Source organism: Bos mutus, chromosome 16 (assembly GCF_027580195.1).
Source record: "Bos mutus isolate GX-2022 chromosome 16, NWIPB_WYAK_1.1, whole genome shotgun sequence".
Taxonomy (NCBI): domain Eukaryota; kingdom Metazoa; phylum Chordata; class Mammalia; order Artiodactyla; family Bovidae; genus Bos; species Bos mutus.
In genome coordinates this window covers 45,557,703-45,581,289 of record NC_091632.1, presented here as the reverse complement: position 1 = coordinate 45,581,289, position 23,587 = coordinate 45,557,703, and the positions used below count along the sequence as shown (strand labels likewise).

The following is a 23,587-nucleotide window of genomic DNA, read 5'->3' as shown; positions in this document are numbered from 1 at the left end:
GGAAGTGAAATGCCAGAAAGGTCAACGTGTTTACTTTTCCCCTACCATTAATGAAAATTTGCTATTTGCTAGACACTGGTCTAAGATTACATGCATTATTTTAATCTTAAATACCACCCTATGAAGTAAGTAATAATACCACCCCATTCAGGCTGGATGAAACACAGGCTGGAATCAAGATTGCTGGGAGAAATATCAATAACCTCAGATACACAGATGACACCTCCCTTATGGCAGAAAGCAAAGAGGAACTAAAGATCCTCTTGATGAAAGTGAAAGAGGAGAGTAAAAAGCTGGCTTAAAATTCAATTCAAAAAACTAAGATCATGGCATCCAGTCCCATCACTTCATGGCAAATAGATGGGGACATGATGGAAACTGTGACAGACTTTATTTTCTTGGGCTCCAAAATCACTACAGATGGTGACTGCAGCCATGAAATTAAAAGACGCTTTCTCCTTGGAAGAAAAGCTATGGCCAATCTAGAAAGCATATTAAAAAGCAGAGACATTACTTTGCCAACAAAGGTCCATCTAGTTAAAGCTATGGTTTTTCTAGTAGTCATGTATGGATGCGAGAATTGGACCATAAAGAAAGCTGAGCACTGAAGAATTGATGCTTTTGAACTGTGGTGTTGGAGAAGACTCTGAGGGTCCCTTGGACAGCAAGGAGATCAAACCAGTCAATCCTAAAGGAAATCAGTCCTGAATATTCATTGGAAGGACTGATGCTGAAACTCCAATACTTTGGCCACCTGATGTGAAAAACTAACTCATTTGAAAAGACCCTGATGCTGGGAAAGATTGAAGGCAGAAGAAGGGGACAACAGAGGATGAGATGTTTAGATGGCATCACTGACTCCATGGACATGAGTTTGAGCAAGCTCTGGGAGTTGGTGATGGACAGGGAAGTCTGGCATGCTACAGTCCATGGGGTTGCAAAGAGTTGGACATGACTCAGTGACTAAACTGAACTGATGAATTGCGTATTATATGTCCCTTGGGACTGAGCTTAACTATATTAAAGTAACTTAGGTAAGTTTCCACAGCTAGTAATGTGAAGACCTGAGATCTGAACTCAATTTTCTTTTCTTTCTCTCTGATGTATTGCCTTCTATTTATAAACAAAGTTCTAGACCTAAATCAAAGGGATCTCTGACTGTACTGCCAAAGTGCTCCCAACAGAATCCCTTTCCCTTTACTCCAATGGGTAGAGATAGAGGATGGGAAAATTAGGCCAGTATTTCCAGTGTTGGTCCATCCTATAACTTGTTAGACTCAGACTTTGCCTATGATATGGTCAAAACAATCAGTGACTTAAAGTTCCGGGCCTCAGTTTTCTAATCCATAGACTAGGCTTAATGATTCCCATAAACTGGACTGCTGTTAGGTGCAACCTAGAGAATTTATGTAAAACTCTAGGACAGTTCCTTACTCTACCGTCATGTGCCCCCAGATATACACTCCTTCAGACAAGCTGCAAAAGATGATCTCCAAATCGTTTGTATAGAATTCTCATGGGACCCAATCAAAATTCAGATTTCTGAGTCAATTAAAGTAAAATACAGTATAGAGCTTCCTCAAAAAATTGAAAAATAGAACTACCATATAATCCAGCAATTCTACTCTTGGATATATAGCCTGAAGAAATAAAAACACCAGTTCGAATATGTACATCCACCCCAATGATCACAGCAGCTGTATTTATATTTGCTAAGAGGTGTGTGTTAGTTGCTTAGTTGTGTCCAACACTTTGCGACCCCATGGACTATAGCCTGCCAGGCTCCTCTGTCCTTGGGGATTCTCCAGGCAAGAATACTGGAGTGGCATGTCATTTCCTTCTCCAGGGGATCTTCCTGACCCAGGGATTGAACCAGGGTCTCCTGCATTACAGGCAGATTCTTTACCATATGAGCTACAGGGAAGTCCTATAATTGCTAAGATATGGAAGCAAATAAAGTGCCCATCAACAGATAAATGGGTAAAGAAGACATGGTATGTGTGTGTGTGTATATATATATGTGTGTGTGTGTATGTATGTATATATTCAATAGAATATTATTCAGCCATAAAAATGAAATTTTGCCATTTGCAACAACATGGATGGACTCAGAAGGCATTATGCTAAGTGAAATATGTCAGACAGGGGAAGACAAATACTGTATGACATTACTTATATGTGGAATCTAAAAAAATAACAAACTAAATGAATAATAATAATTAAAAAAGAAGCAGACTCACAGGTATAGAGAATAAACTAGAAGTTACCAGTGGGGGGAGGGAAGGGGAAGGGACAGTATGGGAATAGGAGGGAAAAGGGTTATTAAATGAAATCATATGTGTGAAACTTTTGAAAATTGTTAAGCACTATAGAATTTAAAGAATATTTCATTCAATAAAATAAGAAGAGTAAAATAAAGTTCCAAGGCTTCTCCATTTAGGTTTAGATAATTCATAAAAAAGGCCTAATTCAGTAAACAGCAAGTACTTTAAACTAGAAATTGATATAATCCTCCCTGTCTCTTAAAACACTATTTTTCCCTTCCTTACTACTGTTGGTTGCTCTCTCATAACTACAACATTCTTCATTTTACAGTTTGGTGGTGATTTTTTTTTAAAGATTAGTTCTCAAGTTTTTCCCATCATTTCTCAAGATGGAAATTCTTCAGTTTGAGGGTATCATTATTGTCTATTATTGTCGGTTTCATTTTGCACTGCCCTGAATCTTCACATGCAAAATCAATTTCATCTTGTCTAAAAATGGAATCTTTGAAAACATAACAGTTGGCAGCTTGCCTCCATTTCTAATATCTGAGACCACCTTAGTATATTGCAGCACCGTTGGAATCCATAACTTTGGAGTCTCAAGCAGAAAAACATACTTACCATTCTGCATATTAATCTTAAATTTAGCTATTATTAAGCAAGAAAAATAAGTGTCAATAATTAGAGTCTTAGAGCTACATATGGGATTGCCAGTGTTTCAGATAAAGTGGAAATTTATAGAATCAGTTTTTCTTAATGTTTACAAGAACTTCTGATTATTTTGACCTTATTTCTTGATAATCTTTTCCTCTCTCTTGCTCTGTTTTCTTTATATGACCCAGAATTGAGAATTGGGCTTTTTCGTAGGTTGTTTCTGCATGGAATCTATAGAGAAATCTATATTTGCTGGTGGGCGGGGATGGCTGAGGCAGCCCTATACATCTTTGACATGATTGGTTACTGTACCTTGATCTGGTGAGTGTCTGGTGCCTCCAGAGCAGGATGAATTTCTAATGGGGATGCAAGTTAGGGGGAGTCCTTGATCAGGGCCCAGATGCAGAGGTGTCAGGCTGGACAAAGAGTCTTGCTTTTTTCAGACATTTGCAGAGTATTTGAACCCACCTAGTCCTTGTACTAGGAACCAGATGGATCTCCTGGGTTGATAAGTGTCTTCACTCAGGTTCCCAAAAGCAGACTCTGAGACAGGTTTTTATGAAGGCAATTTATTGAAGATGTGCTCTCAGGAGAAGAGAAGTGGGATGCATGCGTGCTCAGTCGCTTCAGTCGTGTCCGACTCTTTGCGACCCTATGGACTGTAGCCCACCAGGCTCCTCTATTCAGGTAAGAATAGTGGAGTGGATTTCCATGCCCTCCTCCAGGAGATTTCCCAACTCAGGGATCAATCCCTCATCTCCTGCATAGAACAGGGAAAGAAAGTAAGGATCTGATCTCACTTGGAATTAACTTCAGTCTATGTCCCACAAGGAGTTCTGGAGCATGAATTATACCATGGTTTAGTTGCACTTTGAGGCAAGGGAGCCAGAACTATATAGTCCCTGTCAGTTACTGGTGGCGGACTGTCTTGGGGGAGGGATGGCTTCTCTCAGAGGGCGGTTCTCTGGAGAAAGAGCATCTGGGTACCCTTAGTGGTGATGCTCAGTGCTACTGGGGGATGGATGTGCCCACTCAGTGCAGGGGATGTGGGCAGGCTGGCAGCAGCATCCACTGCAGTAAGAAATGTCTTTGTCTTCTCACCCTATCTTAAGAACATAAAAAAATGCAGGTCAGTTCCTTTGCTTTTATTTAAGGAATTAAAATGATGCTCTGAATATAAATGGGTGTCTACACTGTCAGCCAGAGAAAACCTTAGCTTTCAGCTGCAGTTGAAATCTTGATTTGCTAGATATTTGTGGTTATGCATATTTAAGAAATCCCAAAGTTATAATTTAGGTGGATTACCACAAAGCAACAGCAGAAATTAGTTATATACACAAAAAGCTTTTCTTCATCACCTCCCACCTCTGCCAATACCAATTTTTCCACATAATATTCAACTTTACAAATCCACTCCTTTTACTTAGGATTATTCATTTTCTCACTCAGATGAGCCACATATTGTTTTCATAGAAGCTTGGTTCACAGAGACTGGGAGATGACTAAGGGATGAAATTGGCCTAGAGTCAGATGATAACTAGCAACAGATACTTGGAATAATTAGCTATGTATTCAACTGCCCAGCAAAGTGGAGACTATCTCTCGTCTTTAGTTCAACATTGCCGTGAGAGAAACAACGCAGTGACTCTATTTTTTTTTTCCAGTTTTTGAAAGAAGAAGTGAAATTTTAGGTTTTCTATATAAATAACCCCATTTAAAATGTTAGAATAAATTCATATTTAAAATACTGTGGAGGCCTACTCTGTAGAGGTCAACATAGCCTCAAGTCCTGTGAAAGTCTGTCTGCCTGCACATTGCTATAAGATTTTAATCCCCTAGGATGAAAAATAGGAGTCTTATTTACCTTTGTATCATATCCAAGAGGGAGTTTTGCATTTAATACTCAAATATTTATTAAATGATTTGTTGAAAAATTGTGGAGACTCTTAGCATTTACCAACATTTAGGAAGATCTACAATTAATCTAGAATCACTGTGCTAAAACTGGAAAGAGAGAAAAAATAGCATTCTTACCCTCCAGCAGCTCACAGTATATCTGACCGGATAAAGAGATATGGAGAAGATAGTCGCAGTCTGTGGGGGTGAAAATAAAATAAAACAAAAAAGTGAACAGTTTCAAGGTCTTTGAGAGAAGCAAATACAGTAACACCTAACTGATTAAAGTAAATTTATCAATAGGAGCTAATAGAACAAAGTTTTGAATGACAAGTTGTAGTCAGCCTATCAGTGTACATATGGCAAAAAAGAAAGGCTTTCAAAGCAGAAGAAACTGTGTACAAAGCCATGGAACAGTGATAGTTCAGAAAGCTGCACCTTTGACTAGTACATAGAGTGAAGGGTGAAAAGATAGGAGAGGACACATCAAAGGTAAATCAACAGCCAATTTGGGTTGGGAAGTGGGACTTACATGTCATGCTAGGAAGTTTTTCAAGACAGTGATGGAAAACTGCTGAAAAATCAAAAAAGGAAGAGGGTAGTATATTTTTCAGGAAGGCATATGAGTAGCTACAGTATGGCCTCAGCCTCATCCCCAACTAAGGCCTGCTAAGAGCAGTACCTCCCAGCCCTCTCTATGACTGGGTTCATAAAGCTGACACATCTGTCCTTGCAAAAAGAAGCATTTCCAGTTATCCAAAGTCCATCACGTGACCTTTGGTGTGACCCAGGGGCCTCAATGAAACAAGAACTTGGCATGGCATCACACTCACTTCACCACAGTGAGCTGAGTTGTGCTTATTGCTAATAGGAAGCAGAGAGGGGAAAAGGACTATTGCGAAATTTTTTGGAAGCAACGCCTCTGGCAACCTGGTATCCTTTGAAATGTCTAGGATACCCTTGTAGTGAATTGAATAGCTGGAGAATAAAGCTGAAAGAAAAGCACTTCTCTCTATCTTACATTTATTTTTTTTTTAAAGCAACTAAAAATGAGATAAAGACTTGAGTGTAAGACCTGAAAGCACAACACTCTTAGAAGAAAATATAATGGAGTAAGCTCCTTCATAAATGCATAAAGAAAGAAGAGATGGCAAGAAAACACAGAACAACTATACAAACAAGTTCTTAATGACCCGGGCAACCCCTGTGGTGTGGTCACTCACCTAGAGCCAGACAGCCTGGAGTGTGAAGTCAAGTGGGCCTTAGGAAGCATTACTACAAACAAAGCTAGGGGAGGTGATAGAATTCCAGCTGAGCTATTTCAAATCCTAAAAGATGATGTTATTAAAGTGCTGCATTCTATACGTCAGCAAATTTGAAAAACTCAGCAGTGGCCACAGAACTGTAAAAGGTTAGCTTTCATTCCAGTGCCAAAGAAGGGCAGTCCCAAAGAATGTCCAAACTACCAGACAATTGTGCTTGTTTTGCATGCTAGTAAGGTTATGCTCAAAGCCCTTCAACCTGCGTTCAGCAATATGTGAACCAAGAACCTCCAGATGTACAAGCTGGATTTAGAAAAGGCAGAGAAACCAGAGATCAAATTGCCAACATTTGGTGGATCATAGAGAAAGCAAAGGAATTCCAGTAAAACATCTACTTCTGCTTCATTGACTATGCTAAAGCCTTGGACTGTGTGGAGAACAACAAACTGGAAAATTCTTAAAGAGAGGAATACCAGACTATCTGTCTCCTGAGAAACCTATATATATGTGGGTCAAGAAGCAACAATTAGAACCGGACATGGAACACTGGACTGGTTCAAAATTGGGAAAGGAGTATGGCAAGGCTATATATTGTCACCCTGTTTATTTAGCTTATATGCAGAGTACATCATGCAAAATGTCAGGCTGGATGAATCATAAGCTGCAATCAAGATTGCTGGGAGAATATCAACAACCTCAGATATGCAGATGCCACTCTAATGCCAGAAAATGAAGAGGAACTAAAGAGCCTCTTGATGAGGGTGAAAGAGGAGAGTGAAAAAGCTAGCTTAAAACGTAACATTCAAAAACTTAAGATCATGGCATTCAATCCCATCAGTTCAGTTCAGTTCATTTCAGTCACACAGTCGTGTCCGACTCTTTGTGACCCCATGAATCACAGCATGCCAGGCCTCCCTGTCTATCACCAACTCCCAGAGTTCACTCAAACTCATGTCTATCGAGTCGGTGATGCCATCCACCCATCTCATCCTCTGCCGTCCCCTTCTCCTCCTGCCCCAAAATCCCTCCCAGCATCAGGGTCTTTTCCAATGAGTCAACTCTTCCCATGAGGTGGCCAAAGTATTGGAGTTTCAGCTTTAGCATCAGTCCTTTCAATGAACACTGAGGACTGATCTCCTTTAGAATGGCCTGGTTGGATCTCCTTGCAGTCCAAGGGACTCTCAAAAGTCTTCTCCAACACCACACTTCAAAAGCATCAATTCTTCGGTGCTCAGCTTTCTTCACAGTCCAACTCTCACATCCATACATGACCACTGGAAAAACCATAGCCTTGACTAGACGGACCTTTGTTGGCAAAGTAATATCTCTGCTTTTTAAAAGGGGAAAAAGTGTAAACAGTGAAAAATTTTATTTTCTTGAGCTCCAAAATCACTGTGGACAGTGACTGTGGCCTTGAAATTACAAGATGCATGTGGCTTGGAAGGAAAGCTATGACAAACCTAGACAGCAAATTAAAAAGCAAAGATATCACTTTGCCAACAAACGTCCATATAAAAAAAAAGCATAGAAAGCTATGGTTTCTCCAGCAGTCATGTACAGATGTGAGACTTGGACCATAAAAAAGGCTGAGCACCAAAGAACTGATGCTTTCAAATTGTAATGCCAGAGAAGACTCTTCAGAGCCCCTTGGACTACAAGGAAATCAAGCCTGTCAATCCTAAAGTAAATCATCCCTTAATATTCATTGGAAGGACTGATGCTGAAGCTGACTCTTCAGTACTTTGCCCACATGATGTGAAGAGCCAACTTATTGGGAAAGACCCTGATGCTGGGAAAGGTTGAAGGCAAAAGGAGAAGGGGGTGGCAGAGGATGAGATGGTTAGATAGCATTACTGACTCAATGGACATGAGTTTGAGCAAACTCTAAGAGATAGTGAAGAACAGGGAAGTCTAGCATGCTACAGTTCATGGAGTCACAAAAAGTCAGACACAGCAGGTGAACTCACACACAAACTCCTTGATAGCAGTCTTGGCAATGATTATTTAGATTTAACACCAAAAGCAAATGCAACAAAAACAAACAAGTGGAACTATATTAAAAAAGCCTCTGGACAGCAATGGAAACTATCTGCAAAATTAAAAGGCACCCTATGGGACTGGGAAAATATTTGAAAATCATGTATCTGATAAGGAATTAATACATAAAATATATAAAGAACTCAACTCAATTGAAAGATTAAACAATCTGATTAAAAAATGAACAAAGGAACCAAATAAACATTTTTCTAAAAGAGGACACATGAAAAGATGGGCAACACTACTAATAATCAGAGAAATACAAATCAAAAGCCCAATGAGGTGTCACTGCATACCTGTTAGAATGGCTGTTATCAGGAAAGACAAGAAATAACAAATGTTAGTAAGGATGTGGAGGAAAAAGAGACACTTGTGCATTGTTGGTGAGAATGTAAATTGGTACAGCTACTATGTTTAATAGTGTGGAAACCCCTCAAAAAATTAAAAATAAAACTACCATACAATTCAACAATTCTACTTCTAGGGTATATTTCCAAAGAAAATGAAATCACTATTTAGAAAAGATTTCTGTACCCCCGATTCATTGCAGCATTGTGCACAACAGTTAAGACATGGACGCAAGTATCCATCAACAGATAAAGGGATAAAGAAAACAGATAAATATATTTCTACACACACATATACACACAATTGAATACTCTTCAGCCATAAAAAGAAGGAAATCCTGCCATTTGTGGCAACAAGGATGGAACCTGAAGAGCATTATGCTAAGTGGAAGAAGTCAGAGAGAAAAACAAAAACTTACATTGGAATCTTAAAAAATAAAAGCACTCTTCTCTTAAATCAAAGATCTCCAGCCACTTGAAAATTGTAAACTGTTGACTCAAGAGCCAGAGGCAGATTTAATTGCCCACAAACTGTTGCCTGCAATATGTGAAAGCAATTTTTAAAAATTAATTGTCATTGAAAGACTGGCAAGTTAATGTTAGAATCCTCTACGTCTCTTGTAAATAATGCTACTGTGAACATTGGGGTGCATCTATCTTTTTGAATTAGTGTTTTCATTTTTTCCTGATTAAATAGCCAGGAGTGGAATTCCTAGATGATTTGCCAGAGAGGAGAGAAGTAGGGGAGGAGATAAAAATAGGTGAAGGGAGTTAAGAGATACAAACTACCAGTTACAAAATAAATGTCACAGGATTATAAAGTCATGGAGAATATAGTCAATATTTTATAACTACTTTCTATGGTGTGTAATCTATAAAAATATTGAATCACTATGTTGTCTACCTGAAGCTAATGTAATATTGTAAGTCAACTATATTTCATTTAAATAGTAATCTCCATGTCTGGTTTATGTTAAAAATCCTGAACTATCTGGAAATACTAGGCCCATTTTAGTATTTTAATTAATTGCTTGCCATACTTAAAACATGTCTTCAGCCATGAGGCTTAGTGTTCATATAGAAGTTAGAGAAGACATCCTGGGTAACAGAGACACTGGCATGATTCGTTTGTTTTATGCATGCCTTTACAAAAAGAAAAATGTGTGTAAGTAATATAATGAACCAGGAAAACTGAAGTTCTAATCTTACAGCATGCGTGCTGAGTTGCTTCAGTCATGTCTAACTCTTGGCAACCTCATGGACTGTAGCCCACCACAGTCCTCTCTCCATGGGATTCTCCAGGCAAAAATACTGGAGTGACTTGCCATTCCCTCCTCCAGGGGAGTCTCTCTGACCCAGGGATTGAACCCATGTCTCTTACGTCTCCTCATGGGCAGGCAGGTTCTTTACCACGAGCGCCAAGTTGCTCATAACCTACAATATCATTGGGATGAGAAGATTTGCCTTCCTAAATTCAGCTTTCCTATACATAACTCTTTGTGTGTTAACTTTTTTTTATTTTTGGTGATATACACTTTGTTTTAGGGTCAATTTGAATTAGTGACCAAACAAGGTAAAACTTCACCTTTAAAAAAAAAAATCAAAGATGGTTACATAATTCATTTGCAAACTAATGTATACCTGAGACAACCAAAAACAATTTAAGGCAATAATGGGAATATAGGAATTTTGTTGGTACCTTCCCAAAAAATAACACATAGTCAACTGTGAAAGGACATTATTTGTCATCAAGGATTAATTTATGACTATAGGACATGCTGTTGTGAAATGTAGCTTGTATTAAGTAAAAAAGTTTTCCTGGAATCAAAAATGTTTATGAATGACAACTTATAGAAGCATGTCAGTTGTTTGAGCAGAAATGATGTGTACCAGTCAGGAATGACCATTTGGAAATGGAAATCTAACTGCACATATTTCTTATCATTTTGAAGACATAACTAAGAAACTATAGAAAAAGTTTTACGAAAATAATACCATCTTATATTTTGAATAATACCATCTTATTTTTGTACAGGCTTCCCAGGTGGCAAAGTGGTGAAGAATCTACCTGCCAGTGCAGGAGACTTGGGTTTGATCTCTGGGTCAGTAAGCTCTCCTGGCATAGGAAATGACAAAATGGCAACCCACTCCAGTATTCTTGCCTGGGAAATCCCAGGGACAGAGGAGCCTGGTGGGATCACAAAGAGTCAGACACGACTAAGTGCACACGCGCGCACACACACACACATATCTTATTTTTGTGGTGTTGATGAATACTTTTCCATTACTAAATAACTTTTGGGAGAGGCCCAGGAGGGGCACATCTCAGAAATGACTTCTTTATGTGTTGAGAATAGTCTTGATGTAATGCAGACTACCAAGAAGTACTAAGTGTGACTTGAAATAGTACTCTTATGAGTATAGTTGGTACTTGGTATTAATATTAGATTACAGTGAAACTTAAATCCTGGTGACATTGTTTTACAGAGACTGGGAACTCAAATCTGCCTACTACATTTTCTCAGAAATCATTTTGTGCTAGGAATTTAAAATCTCACCCAATGTGGATGTGGTTTTTGTTCTAGGAGCTGGACATGGCACTGTGCTGGAGCCATAGACAATGCAATACTTGGCTTATGAAACATAATGTCTGTAGAATGACAGATTAGGTGTCCTGGTCATTCATTCCATAGTGCTAAAAACATGTTTTGACTTCTTGGAGGGAAAAAAAGACCTGACTTATTCCTGTTATTCGAAGGGAAATTCTAGAGAAGAAAAAAAATGTATGGGTGAGGTTAGAGCTCCCTTTTAAGTTCACAAGTATATGGTAGCAAAGACAATTTAAGCTCGTCAGTTTAAGGTTCCTTCCCTCTTTCAGCAGACATGTAGATCAGTCCTGAAAAACTTACATAGAGACAGACATCAAGTTGCAGGAAAACATCATTTGTCCCACAGGTTTCTACTGCGATTCCATGATTCAGCCTGGTCCCTCAGTTCTTAGTCCATTCAAGTGTCTGTTGAACTTTCACTTCCTCTTATGTAAAGGCTGGCAAATTTCCTCATATATTCTGGGCCCCGTTGTGAATCATGTTTCTGCCAACAGATTGTCCTAAGAACTATGGCGTTCTCTTGCCTTGATCCACCACTTCTTAAGTCCTGTTCTCTGGCTCTGCTTTTTTTCCTGCAAGGTGTAGATTCTCTCTACTCCCCTAAATCTGCCAGGGGTCTTGCCCTCTCTCTGGGTCTCTTCCCAGAAGGCAGAGTATCAGACCTCTCTCTCTGGGGTCTACCCACTTGTTGCTGTAGTTGTTTAGTTACTAAGTCATGTCTGACTCTCTGCGACCCCATGGACTGTAGCCACCAGGATCCTCTGTCCATGGGATTTTCCAGACAAGAATACTGGAATGAGTTGTCATGTCCTTCTCTAGGGGATCTTCCTGACCCGGGAATTGGACCAGCATCTTCTGCCTTGAAGGCGGATTCTTTACTGGTGAGCCACCAGGGAAGCCCACCCCAATCTTTTTGGCACCAGGGACCAGTTTGGTGGAAGATGATTTTTTCACAGACCCAGAGAGAGGGGATGGTTTCAGGATGATTTCAAGCACAGTGCATTTATTGTGTACTTTATTTCCATTATTATTATATCAGCTGTATCATAGATCATCAGGCATTAGATCCCAGAGGGATCCCTGCCATACATCTCCCCAGCCTGGAGAAGCTTTTTCTTGTACTAGAGGGAATGTTATTCTCCAGTCCTGTTCCTCATACATTTTAGATGAACCCATAACTATCTGTTTCCCTTACAGAGCTGAGGATTTTAGAAACAAAGCTAAGAAATAGCTCTCGGGATACTTTGGCTTTCTACCCTGTCCCATTCCTCCTCCAAGGCAATGAAGACAAAGGCAATAATTGGGTCTAGGAACTTTAGATGTAAGAACACAGGAATGGGATGGAGGGAGCAGGGAGGGGAAAGAGACAGAACACTTGTAGAACAAAAGAGAAGAGAAAGTTCAGAATACTGTTCCAGGAGACAGTATTTTAAAAGCACTCCAGATGGTCTGAAAAATTAACTAGTCAAAGGGCAGATGCTCCAGATGTCTGGAGGGGATCCTCCCAGGCCTTTTCTGTGTTATTACCATCCCAGAGCTCAGTGCATTCTGCAGCACTGTTATTTAAAATTAAAAGCAAAAAAGCTGTAAACACCCTCACTTGTGACTTGCCTTCCTTGAAAACAAGTTTCTCAATAGATTAACCATTGATTGCCAAAACACATTCCTTGGTCAGTTTTCCTGAGATGCCTCATGAAAATTAATTCTTTGCAGGGTTAATTTTCTCCCACTGCCAGGTTACTGTGAAACTTTCCACTGCCAGGTTTGAGCTGTTTATCCATGAGGAGTGTGGTAATTTGTCTCCATCCATCTGCCTATTTTACTCACTCAACATTGGATGGGCACACACACAAGGAAGTAGGAATATAAGTAAGGATTAAATATAGTCACTGCCTCCAAGGATTCAGCCTATTGAGGATGGCAAAACTATACACAGACAGTTTCAATATAGTGTGGTAAGGGCTCTGCCAGAAACTGCCCAAGGACTTCTCTATCTCAAAAGTAGCAGAAGAATCAAATAGCCAGTTACTCTACTAGCTATCAGTAGAGATAGCAGGCCTGCCTAATGGCTCAGATAATAAAGAATCTGCCTGCAATGCAGGAGACCTGAGATCCTGGGTTGGGAAGATCCCCTGGAGGAGGGGATGGCAACCCACTCCAGTATTCTTGCCTGGAGAATCCCATGGACAGAGGAGCCTGGTGGGCTACAGTCTATGGAGTTGCAAAGAGTTGGACATGACTGTACAGTACTGGACAGTACAAGTACAGCTACTTGTACTCCTTTCCCTGGGCAATGGCAGCTGTCCTAAAGATATTTTGTCTTTGTCAACTGCCTAGTATCTTTTATTTATTTATCTAAGTAGGCACAGGCAGAGAATTGAATTGATAATTCCCTTTAGTTCATGGATCATTAAGCAGTTAATCAGTCAACTACCAAGTCAGTTGTCAAGAGGCTTAGCCTAGCAAGCTAGCCGAAGACAGGGGCACACAGACTTTGCAATGGTAGTTTTAAATGAGAAGGTTAATCTTTCCTACTGTACATTGCCTACTTGCTTGATTTGCTGATTCACCACTTTATTCCACAAAGGACGGAAGACCAGATGGTGAGAGTAACTTAGATCCTGCACTCACCAAGGTCAATAGTAATCCTTTCTGGGTAGTCTATTTGTCTAGATTTGAAACATTGAAGAGGAACACATACCTCACAAACACCAGTGTTAAACTGCTTTTGACAAAAACTTTTATTTCTAAAAACCTGAAGTATTTCTGAGCAGAAAAGGATTATCAGCTTAATTCAGAACATTTAAAAAATTCTATTATTGGAGTATAACTGCTGTATAATGTTGTGTTAGTTTCTGCTGTATAACAATGTGGATCAGTTACATGTATTCCCTCCTTCTTGAGCACCTCTCCCACCCCTCTAGATTGTCACAGAACACCTTGCTGAGTTTCCTGTGCTTTATAGCAGGTTCCCATCAACTATCTATTTTACACATGGGCTCCCCTGATGGCGCAGAAGGTAAAGAACCTACCTGCAGTGTGGGAGACCTGGGTTTGATCCCTGGTTGGGAAGATCCCCTGGAGGAGGGGATGGCAACCCACTCCAGTATTCTTGCCTGGAGAATCCCTATGGAAAGAGGAGCCTGGCAGGCTACGATCCATGAAGTCGCAATGAGTCAGACAAGACTGAGCAACTAAGCACAGCACAGTGTATATGTGCTGGCTCAGATGGTAAAGAATCTGCCTGAAATGCAGGAGACCAGGATTCAATCTCTGGGTCAGGAAGATCTCCTGGAGAAGGGAACCGCTACCTAGTCCAGGATTCTTACCTGGGAAATCCAGAGGATCCTGGAGGGCCACAGTCCATGGGGTCACAGATGAGTCTGACAGGACCGAGGGACTAACACTTCCAGTGCATATATGTCAATGCTACTCTCCCAGTTTGTCCTACCCTCCCCTTAACCTCACTGTGTCCACACGTCTGTTCTCTGGATCTGCGTTTCTATTCCTGCTCTGCAAATAGGTTCGTTTGTACCATTTTTCTAGATTTCACGTATATGTGTTAATATATGATATTTGTCTTTCTCTTTCTGACTGATTTCACTCTGTATGACAGAGTTTAGTTTTATCCACAACACGAAAAGGACCCAGTTTCATTCCTTGAGCTAAACAGTTCCACCTCGCCTTTCTTTCAGTCAGTTCAGTTCAGTTCAGTCGCTCAGTTGTGTCCATCTCTTTGTGACCCCATGGACTGCTGCACACCAGGCCTCCCTGTCCATCACCAACTCCCAGAGTTTACCCAAACTCATGCCCATCAAGTCGGTGATGTCATCCAGCCATCTCATCCTCTGTTGTCCCCTTCTCCTCCTGCCCTCAATCTTTCCCAGCATCAGGGTCTTTTCAAATGAGTCAGCTCTTCGCATGAGGTGGCCAAAGTACTGGAGTTTCAGTTTCAGCATCAGTCCTTCCAAAGCATACCCAGGACTGATCTCCTTTAGGATGGACTGGTTGGATCTCCGTGCTGTCCAAGGGACTCTCAGGAGTCTTTCCCAACACCACAGTTCAAAAGCATCAATTCTTCGGCACTCAGCTTTCTTCACAGTCCAACTCTCACATCCATACATGACTACTGAAAAAACCATAGCCTTGACTAGATGGACCTTTGCTGGCAAAGTAATGTCTCTGCTTTTGAATATGCTAACTAGGTTGGTCATAACTTTCCTTCCAAGGAGTAAGCATCTTTTAATTTCATGACTGTGATTTTGGAGCCCCCCAAAATAAAGTCAACTACTGTTTCCACTGTTTCCCCATCTATTTGCCATGAAGTGATGGGACCAGATGCCATGATCTTAGTTTTCTGAATGTTGAGCTTCAAGCCAACTTTTTCACTCTCCTCTTTCACTTTCATCAAGAGGCTCTTTAATTCCTTTTCACTTTCTGCTAGAAGGATGGTGGTGTCATCTGCATATCTGAGGTTATTGATATTTCTCCTGGAAATCTTGATTCCAGCTGGTGCTTCATCCAGCCCAGCATTGATAACTGCATATAAATTAAATAAGCAGGGTGACAATATGCAGCCTTGATGTACTCCTTTTCCTATCTGGAAGTTTCTATTCTCTCTCTCTGTCCCTCTCTTTCTATTTTGTCATAACTTCATCCTCAGAAAATCACCAGTTTGTTCTTTGGACCACATAATTTTACCATTATTCCTCTTGGAAGACTCTCTCTACCATAGGAGTTAATGTGTTGAGTTAATGGGAGTTAACGCACCATATGAGTTATTGAGTTATTCACAAAATAAGCATTTCTCTAGTAAAGTAATGCTGTTTCTTTTTTTGACATGTCAGGACAAGTATAACTAAATGAAAATGAAAGGTATTGAAATGACCTTCAATTCAAAAACATGTGTTATGTTACAGTTGTTTACATGTCTATCAGCTTTGTGAACCTGGAGGAAGGAATGTGGACTTTGGTATTAAGTAGCTTTATGGGCTTCCCTGGTATCTCAGATGGTAAAGAATCCACCTGCAATGCAAGAGACCTGTGTTCGATCCCTGGGTTGGGAAGATCCCCTGGAGGAGGGCATGGCAACCCAGTCCAGTCAGTATTCTTGTCTGGAGAATCCCTATGGACAGGGGAGCCTGGTGGGCTACAGTCCATGGGGTCACAGAGTCGGACATGACTGAGCAACTAAGCACAGCACAGCACAGCTTTACTTTAGTTCCCTATAGAGTAATTCAGGAGCTATATATCCTTGGTCAAGTTCCTTAGTGTCTCTAAGCCTCAATTTTTTCATCTGTTAAAGCAACAAGTCATGGTGGCCTTGTGCTTTCTGCTTACTTTGTACCTGGCATCTCCCTCTACCCAACAAGCCTCTCCTTTCTCTCTACTTCCACTTACTCTGAATCCCACCCATCCGACAAGTCCAAGTTCTAGTCACTATTTCCCCAGTTGCTCTGGCCCACTGTGACCTCTGCTCCTTTGAACTTTCTAGAGTAAATAAATACTCCTTGTACTACTCAATTAGCACTTACCACACTACCTTTGTAAAACATTCTGAAGGAGAAAGGAAAAAGAGTGCAAGAAGTAGGTCTAGATCAAACTACTTTTTCACCGATTTTCTGGTTCAAGCCTCCATGAAACACATCTTGATCATTTTTTCCTTTGTAATTTAATTTAATTTATTTATTTTTGGCTGTTCTGGGTCTTTGGGACTGTGCATGGTCTTTCTCTAGTTGCTGCGAGCAGGAGCTACTCTCCAATTGCTGTGCATGGGCTTACTGCAGTGGCTTTTCTTGTGCGGAGCACAGGCCCTAGGGTGCCAAGACTTCAGGAGTTGCAGCTCGTGGCTCAGTAATTGCAGCTCCCGGGCTCTAGAGCACAGGCTCAATAGTTGTGGCACTTGGACAGGCCTAGTTACTTCAAGGCTTGTGAGATCCTCCCAGATCAAGGATTGAATCTGTGTCTCCTGTATTGGCAGGTGAATTCTTCACCACTGAGCCACCCGGGAAGCCTCATCTTGATCTTTCATTAGTCAGATAGATTGTTCTTAGATATTGCTCTTGGAATTCTTAGATATTCCATTGCAATTTCTCTGTCCATCCATCTAGTTCTAGGTTGAAAGGGGCAGGGGGGAGGGTTAGAATGCCATCAGACACTGCTGTTCCACCAGGAATGTGAACCTTCTGATGCTTCCTTGCCATTTTCCTTAACCTACTCTGAACCAGGGGAATTATGAGTTTCTCCCCTTAACAACTGAGGTCAGTGTCACCATTACTGTCAAATGACAAAACAGACAAATTTGGCTAACCCAAGACCTGAGTTGCTGCTGCTGCTGCTAAGTCGCTTCAGTCATGTCCGACTCTGTGCGATCCCAGAGATGGCAGCCCACCAGGCTCCCCTGTCCCTGGAATTCTCCAGGCAAGAACACTGGAGTGGGTTGCCATTTCCTTCTCCAATGCATGAAAGTGAAAAGTGAAAGTGAAGTCACTCAGTCGTGTCCGACTCCTAGCGACCCCATGGACTGCAGCCTACCAGGCTCCTCCATCCATGGAATTTTCCAGGCAAGAGTACTGGAGTGGGGTGCCATTGCCTTCTCCAAAGACCTGAGTTAAAACCTACGAATTTCCACCTCTGCTTGCCTTGAGCAGAAACCTTCTTCAAATCACTCAAAACTACAGCCAGTGCTGTTTTCTTGCTTTCAGCATTCTGACCAGGTGATTTTAAATGGTTATCCAGAAACTTTGCTCCATTTCAAAGCCCTTTTCCAGACAACAAACAACTTCTTCACTCTGGCTGTACATTTGGCTCTATTCCCTCTGTCTGGGACTGTGTTTCAGCTTTAGTTTGAAAGCAAGAGAGTTCCAGAAAAACATATATTTCTGCTTTATTGACTATGCCAAAGCCTTTGACTGTGTGGATCACAATAAACTGTGGAAAATTCTGAAAGAGATGGGAATACCAGACCACCTGATCTGCCTCTTGAGAAATTTGTATGCAGGTCGGGAAGCAACAGTTAGAACTGGACATGGAACAACAGACTGGTTCCAAATAGGAAAAGGAGTACGTCAAGGCTATGTATTGTCACCCTGCTTATTTACCTTATATGCAGAGTACATCATGAGAAACGCTGGGCTGGAAGAAGCACAAGCTGGAATCAAGATTGCTGGGAGAAATATCAATAACCTCAGATATGCAGATGACACCACCCTTATGGCAGAAAGTGAAGAGGAACTAAAAAGCCTCTTGATGAAAGTGAAAGTGGAAAAAGAAAAAGTTGGCTTAAAGCTCAACATTCAGAAAATGAAGATCATGGCATCTAGTCCCATCACTTAATGGGAAATAGATGGGGAAACAGTGGAAACAGTGTCAGATTTTATTCTTCTGGGCTCCAAAATCACTGCAGATGGTGACTGCAGCCATGAAATTAAAAGACACTTACTCCTTGGAAGGAAAGTTATAACCAACCTAGATAGCATATTCAAAAGCAGAAACATTACTTTGCCAACAAAGGTTCATCTAGTCAAGGCTATGGTTTTTCCAGTGGTCATGTATGGATGTGAGAGTTGGACTGTGAAGAAGGCTGAGCGCCAAAGAATTGATGCTTTTGAACTGTGGTGTTGGAGAAGACTCTTGAGAGTCCCTTGGACTGCAAGGAGATCCAACCAGTCCATTTTGAAGGAGATCAGCCCTGGGTGTTCATTGGAAGGACTGATGCTAAAGCTGAAACTCCAGTACTTTGGCCACCTCATGCGAAGAGTTGACTCATTGGAAAAGACTCTGATGCTGGGAGGGATTGGGGGCAAGAGGAGAAGGGGACAACAGAGGATGAGATGGCTAGATGGCATCACTGATTCGATGGACGTGAGTCTCAGTGAACTCTGGGAGTTGGTGATGGACAAGAAGGCCTGGTGTGCTGAAATTCATGGGGTCGCAAAGAGTCGGACACGACTGAGCGACTGATCTGATCTGGTTGAACGTTCTCCTTGAATCACCATTCCTCAGGATGCCTAGTCCTTATCACAGTGTTCTACAGTGTCTTTTTTTGGATTGCATTGTTAAGGATGTCATCATTCCATTAACTGAAAAATCGTATTATTCTGCTTCTTATCAATGAACTCATCATTATATATATATATATATATACTTGGCCAGCATATTATGTCTCTAGGTCATGGAGTCTGTGCAGACTGGGTCTAATTTTTTTCTTCCTTGGGGATTTAGGAGCCTGTTAAACATACAGTATCCTGCTATATATATTTACCAATTGCTACAATGCTACATTTTCCTGGACAGTCCCTGATTCTAATACACTGTCTAAGCTTTATGTGCATATTTTTTATGTATAGGTCCTATTTTGAAGTTTGGAAACCTCAGATTCATATAATCTGATCCCAGCTTTCAAGAAACTTTCCATTCTGTGGTTTTAGGGCACAACCACAAAACAAAAACCAGAAGACTGTAAATAAAAAGGGTCAACCTGATCAAAACAGATAAGAGCATTATATCATTTCAGAGTCATTTAGGGTTGGGAAGTCAGGGAGATCTCACTTGGAAGTGATATCAAAGTCAAGGCCTTTGCATATATTTCTACTCATTCACATTTTTTAAGTAATACACTTGTTGACATCTTAGGGATATATTGTCTCAAAGTTTGGGAGATGTGATGGGCTTGAAGGAAGATGTTCCCAGCATGGTGAGTCTACTTTCTGTAGGCCTGCAGGCTGCTGGATGCTGACTGAGGCTCTCGGTGTGGCCCACATGGCTCTGCATGGAGCATAGTCAATAGAGAGTCCTGTGCTTTCTACTCACAATGAGCCTGCTGTGAAGCAGAAATGATGACAGAGGTGGTAAAGCCACTGAGTTGGCTTACTCACTGGGAGGGTGAAATTCAAGGTCAGTCAGCTTCTGTTATCCTAGCAACCCGCCCCCACTTCCTCTTGGCAAATAAATCACACAACGTGAAGTGTTTGAGTTAGGGGAGGACTGCAAGGCACTAAAAAGGTGGTTAAGAGGCTTCTGTTCTGACTCTGCTTCCATTGCATCAAGGTTCCTGGGCAATCCATTTATTTAGTCAAATAATTAGGGTGCTGGATGGTAGAGAATTTCTGAGCAAAGGTAACTTTTTTTTAATACAGTCATAAAATTCCTTTACATTCCATTGCCAAAGAAATATTAAGAACTTTGTATAGCTATAGAAAAAGCAACTAATTTTTTAAAGAGTCAACATTTTAAAGTCAGCAAAACAAAACAACTTTGCCCCCTGCAAAAGAAGGTGATTGGAGCAGATAGGTGGTGTTTTATGCTTTTTAAAAAGCGCTGATAGCCTGTTATCAATAAAATCTCATACAAAGCCATGATATATCAAAGGGACGAAGCAGAAACTGGTTGAAGTGGCAGAAACTGTCTACATAGCCTTTAAAACCTAAGCCGAAAAGTCTGTGTAGCTTCCCTTGCACAGAGCATGAGGGCACTGCATAGCAGAATCTGAAACTGCTGGCCTCCACGCCTCCACACTGACTTCGGCTCTGACATTCCAAAAGGGAGCAATGTTCCCAATTTTTTTTTTTTCTTTTTAACAAGGAAATATTTAATTCTACTTTTCTGGTGTGAATAAAAGGAAAAGGCAGTATGGACAAGGGCATGGTCATGTGTTAAGCAGCTTTCTTTTCGTTCTTCTTGTATCATGAAGGTTTGAGAGCAGACGAGAGGTAAAGGGAAGTTCTGTACCTCCGAGTAATCAGCTCTCCAATCTTCCATTAAGCAACAAAACAAATGAACATAAAGAAGATACACTGTGTTTCATGACCAGGCACTGGTCCTGTCTCCCTCACCCCATCCCCTCTCTCCATGAAAGAGTTGGGGGGTCTCTGAGCTCCTCTTTAAACCACACTGCTAAACCCTGGAAGGGTTAAGGCAGAAGATGGAAGTGTGGTCTCAGGGGGAGATGGAAGAGGAAACATCAGTGTATGAGATAAGGAACTTCCAAGAAGGCAGGCTGAGTGTTGACTTGGGAAGGCCAGTCTCTGCATACTTGGACATCTTCCTCAGGGCCCTAATGGTGGCTGGTCTTGGTCATCCTCCCCACTGTAAAGGCATGATATTAAGATCAATGAAATAATCCCTAGGTATACTCAGATTCCACAATATATGCTGTCACGAAGTGCATGATACCATGCAATTCACTAATTTTCACAGGCCCCAAAATGAGGGTTCCACTATCTACTTCACAGGAAGCCTACATTTCAGAAAATTTAAAGTACTATAAAAATGTACATAAGCCCTCTGGGATATCCTTTCCCCTCTCCTCTCATCTTTTGTATACTTTTCCTCATCGTCTTATCAAGAGATGGAGGTAAAGGAAAGGCATTATGTGAATTTGTTGGAAGAGGTAGGTAAAAGCAGAGAAGGAAAATAACCATTCTTCCCTTTTAAACACGCCAACTGCCATTCCATTCAAGTCCTATTTCTCTCTAGTTGAGGTGGATATTTGCGTCTTCTCTATTTCCTAGACACACACTACAAAAAAAGAACTTTGGAAGTTTCTAAGCATTAGACAAAGTATAAAGTAAAAATGTTACTTAGTTCAGAGAGAACTCAACTTATTTAATGAAAGCATAATGAGCCTGAGATGTATTGTTTTCATTCAACAAATTCCAGGAACGCATGTAACCTCATGCTAAATCCACCTTAAAAAGAAAGAAATGTCTTATTCAGTGTTAAGTCACTTATCTAGTTTGAAAGATCCACAGAAGGCTCTTACTATAATGAGGAATCTGTTGGAGAAATCAGGCATGATGTACGTACTACTAGTAAGAATTGGCTCTATTCTTAAAACCAGAAAATTAGCCATTAAAGAATGTATAGACCCATGGAAAAACATTTAGAGGGAAAGGAAACTTAGATGTGTAACAAACTATGACAAATCCAGTGACTTCAAACAACAGTCACTTACATAACTCATGAAACTGCAATTTGGGCAGGGCTTGGTGGGGAAGACTTGTCTCTGTTCCATGTGGCATCAACTGAGGCTTCCTAGGGCCTGGAGGATCCACTTGTAAGTTGGCATACTCACATGCCTGGCCTGTTGTTGGCTGGGAGCTCAGTGAGGGCAGGAGGCTGGAGATCTCTAGTCCCTTCCACTTGGGAGGCTCTATGAATTGCATAGTGGCAGGGTTCCAGAACTCAGAATCCTACAGGATAAGAAGTAGAAGCTTCTAGTTTCATAAGGCCTAGAACTAGAAATAACCACAGCAGCTTTTAAATTTAATTAGTCTAATTTGTTTATTTTTGCTTTAATAACTTTTACTCTAGGAAGGAGCAGAAATGAATCATGCCATCTGGAGAAGAGGGATGCTAATATGGGTAGGGAGACTGTGTAGGAAGCTTCTCTAAGTTGTGCCCTGACTACCTGTCTCTCCACTATGATCCAGGTCCTTCCCTAGGATTGCAACAACAAGATATCTGTGGGCCCCTTGGAAAGGGCTTGGGAATGGTCACGAGGCTGAGCCATCTGCCAACCAAGCCTATGTCTGTTGACCGTGGTCATCCTCTCATGGTGGCTGGATCAGTGACTGGTGTTGGTCACTGATCAGGACTGAAGGGTAAACAGGGCTCAGAGCAGGCCCTGCACACATGTGAGGAATCTGTTTCTGGTGAACCTCCCGCTTCCCAAGCTTTTGGCCTATTCCCCAGGGCCTTGATCTCTTTAGTCCCAAGATCCTCTTCTACAAATGAGGCAGGTTCTATACAGCCCTGAGGAGAATGGGAATCAGTTAATAACTTGGCAGATGAGGGATTCAGTTCAAATATTAGTATTTGACCAAATCTCTCCCATCAACTCATGAGTTCACCTTTTCTCTAAAGGATTTCCAAAAGCCAATGTTTCAAGCCCAACCAAGAGGAGCACTGATACTCTTAACCAAAAGGATTCTCATTATAGCAAGAGTACTATAAACTTCCTCAGATATAGTCCCAATTTAGGATAGCATTTCTCTGTCAGTTTGCCATCTCACAACATCCACTTCTGAATAGTCTTACACATCACCATGAGTTCAACATCTGTCCCAAGGAATGAGACCCAGAAATGGAGTTTAGAGAATGTTCTTTTAATAATAGGGTAATCTATGTCCCATTGTTCCTATAATTAACATATGAATCTTACTTTTTTTCCAGTTTAGATTAATTCCACTAAACTGGAAATCTGTCACTCAAAATAGTCCCTGGTTCTTTATTTGCTGATAAGCCAAACATAAATAATTGCTTCTCACTTTCCTAGAAAGTAAGAAGGGGGACATAAAGTCATCTCAAGGCATAGCCCCAGAAAACAGGCAAGTCTGGGAGTTGGCCTCTGTCTTTTTTTCTTTTTAAACTTTACAATATTGTATTAGTTTTGCCAAATATCGAAATGAATCCGCCACAGGTATACCTATGTTCCCCATCCTGAACCCTCCTCCCTCCTCCCTCCCCATACCCTCCCTCTGGGTCGTCTCAGTGCACCAGCCCCAAGCATCCAGTAT

The 23,587-nt window shown here is 41.0% G+C and overlaps 2 long non-coding RNA genes across 4 annotated transcripts in view; one reads left to right on the top strand and one right to left on the bottom strand.

Annotated features, from left to right (window-relative positions):
* Positions 1-23,587, top strand: part of LOC138991277 (uncharacterized) — a 318,362-nt gene that overhangs the window by 160,988 nt on the left and 133,787 nt on the right. The window lies entirely within an intron of this gene.
* On the bottom strand, positions 3,384-5,478 carry LOC138991196 (uncharacterized). Its single transcript, XR_011467152.1, has 3 exons — positions 5,347-5,478; positions 4,953-5,012; positions 3,384-3,678 (listed from the first exon to the last, which is right to left on the bottom strand). It is a non-coding gene; the product is annotated as an uncharacterized lncRNA (long non-coding RNA).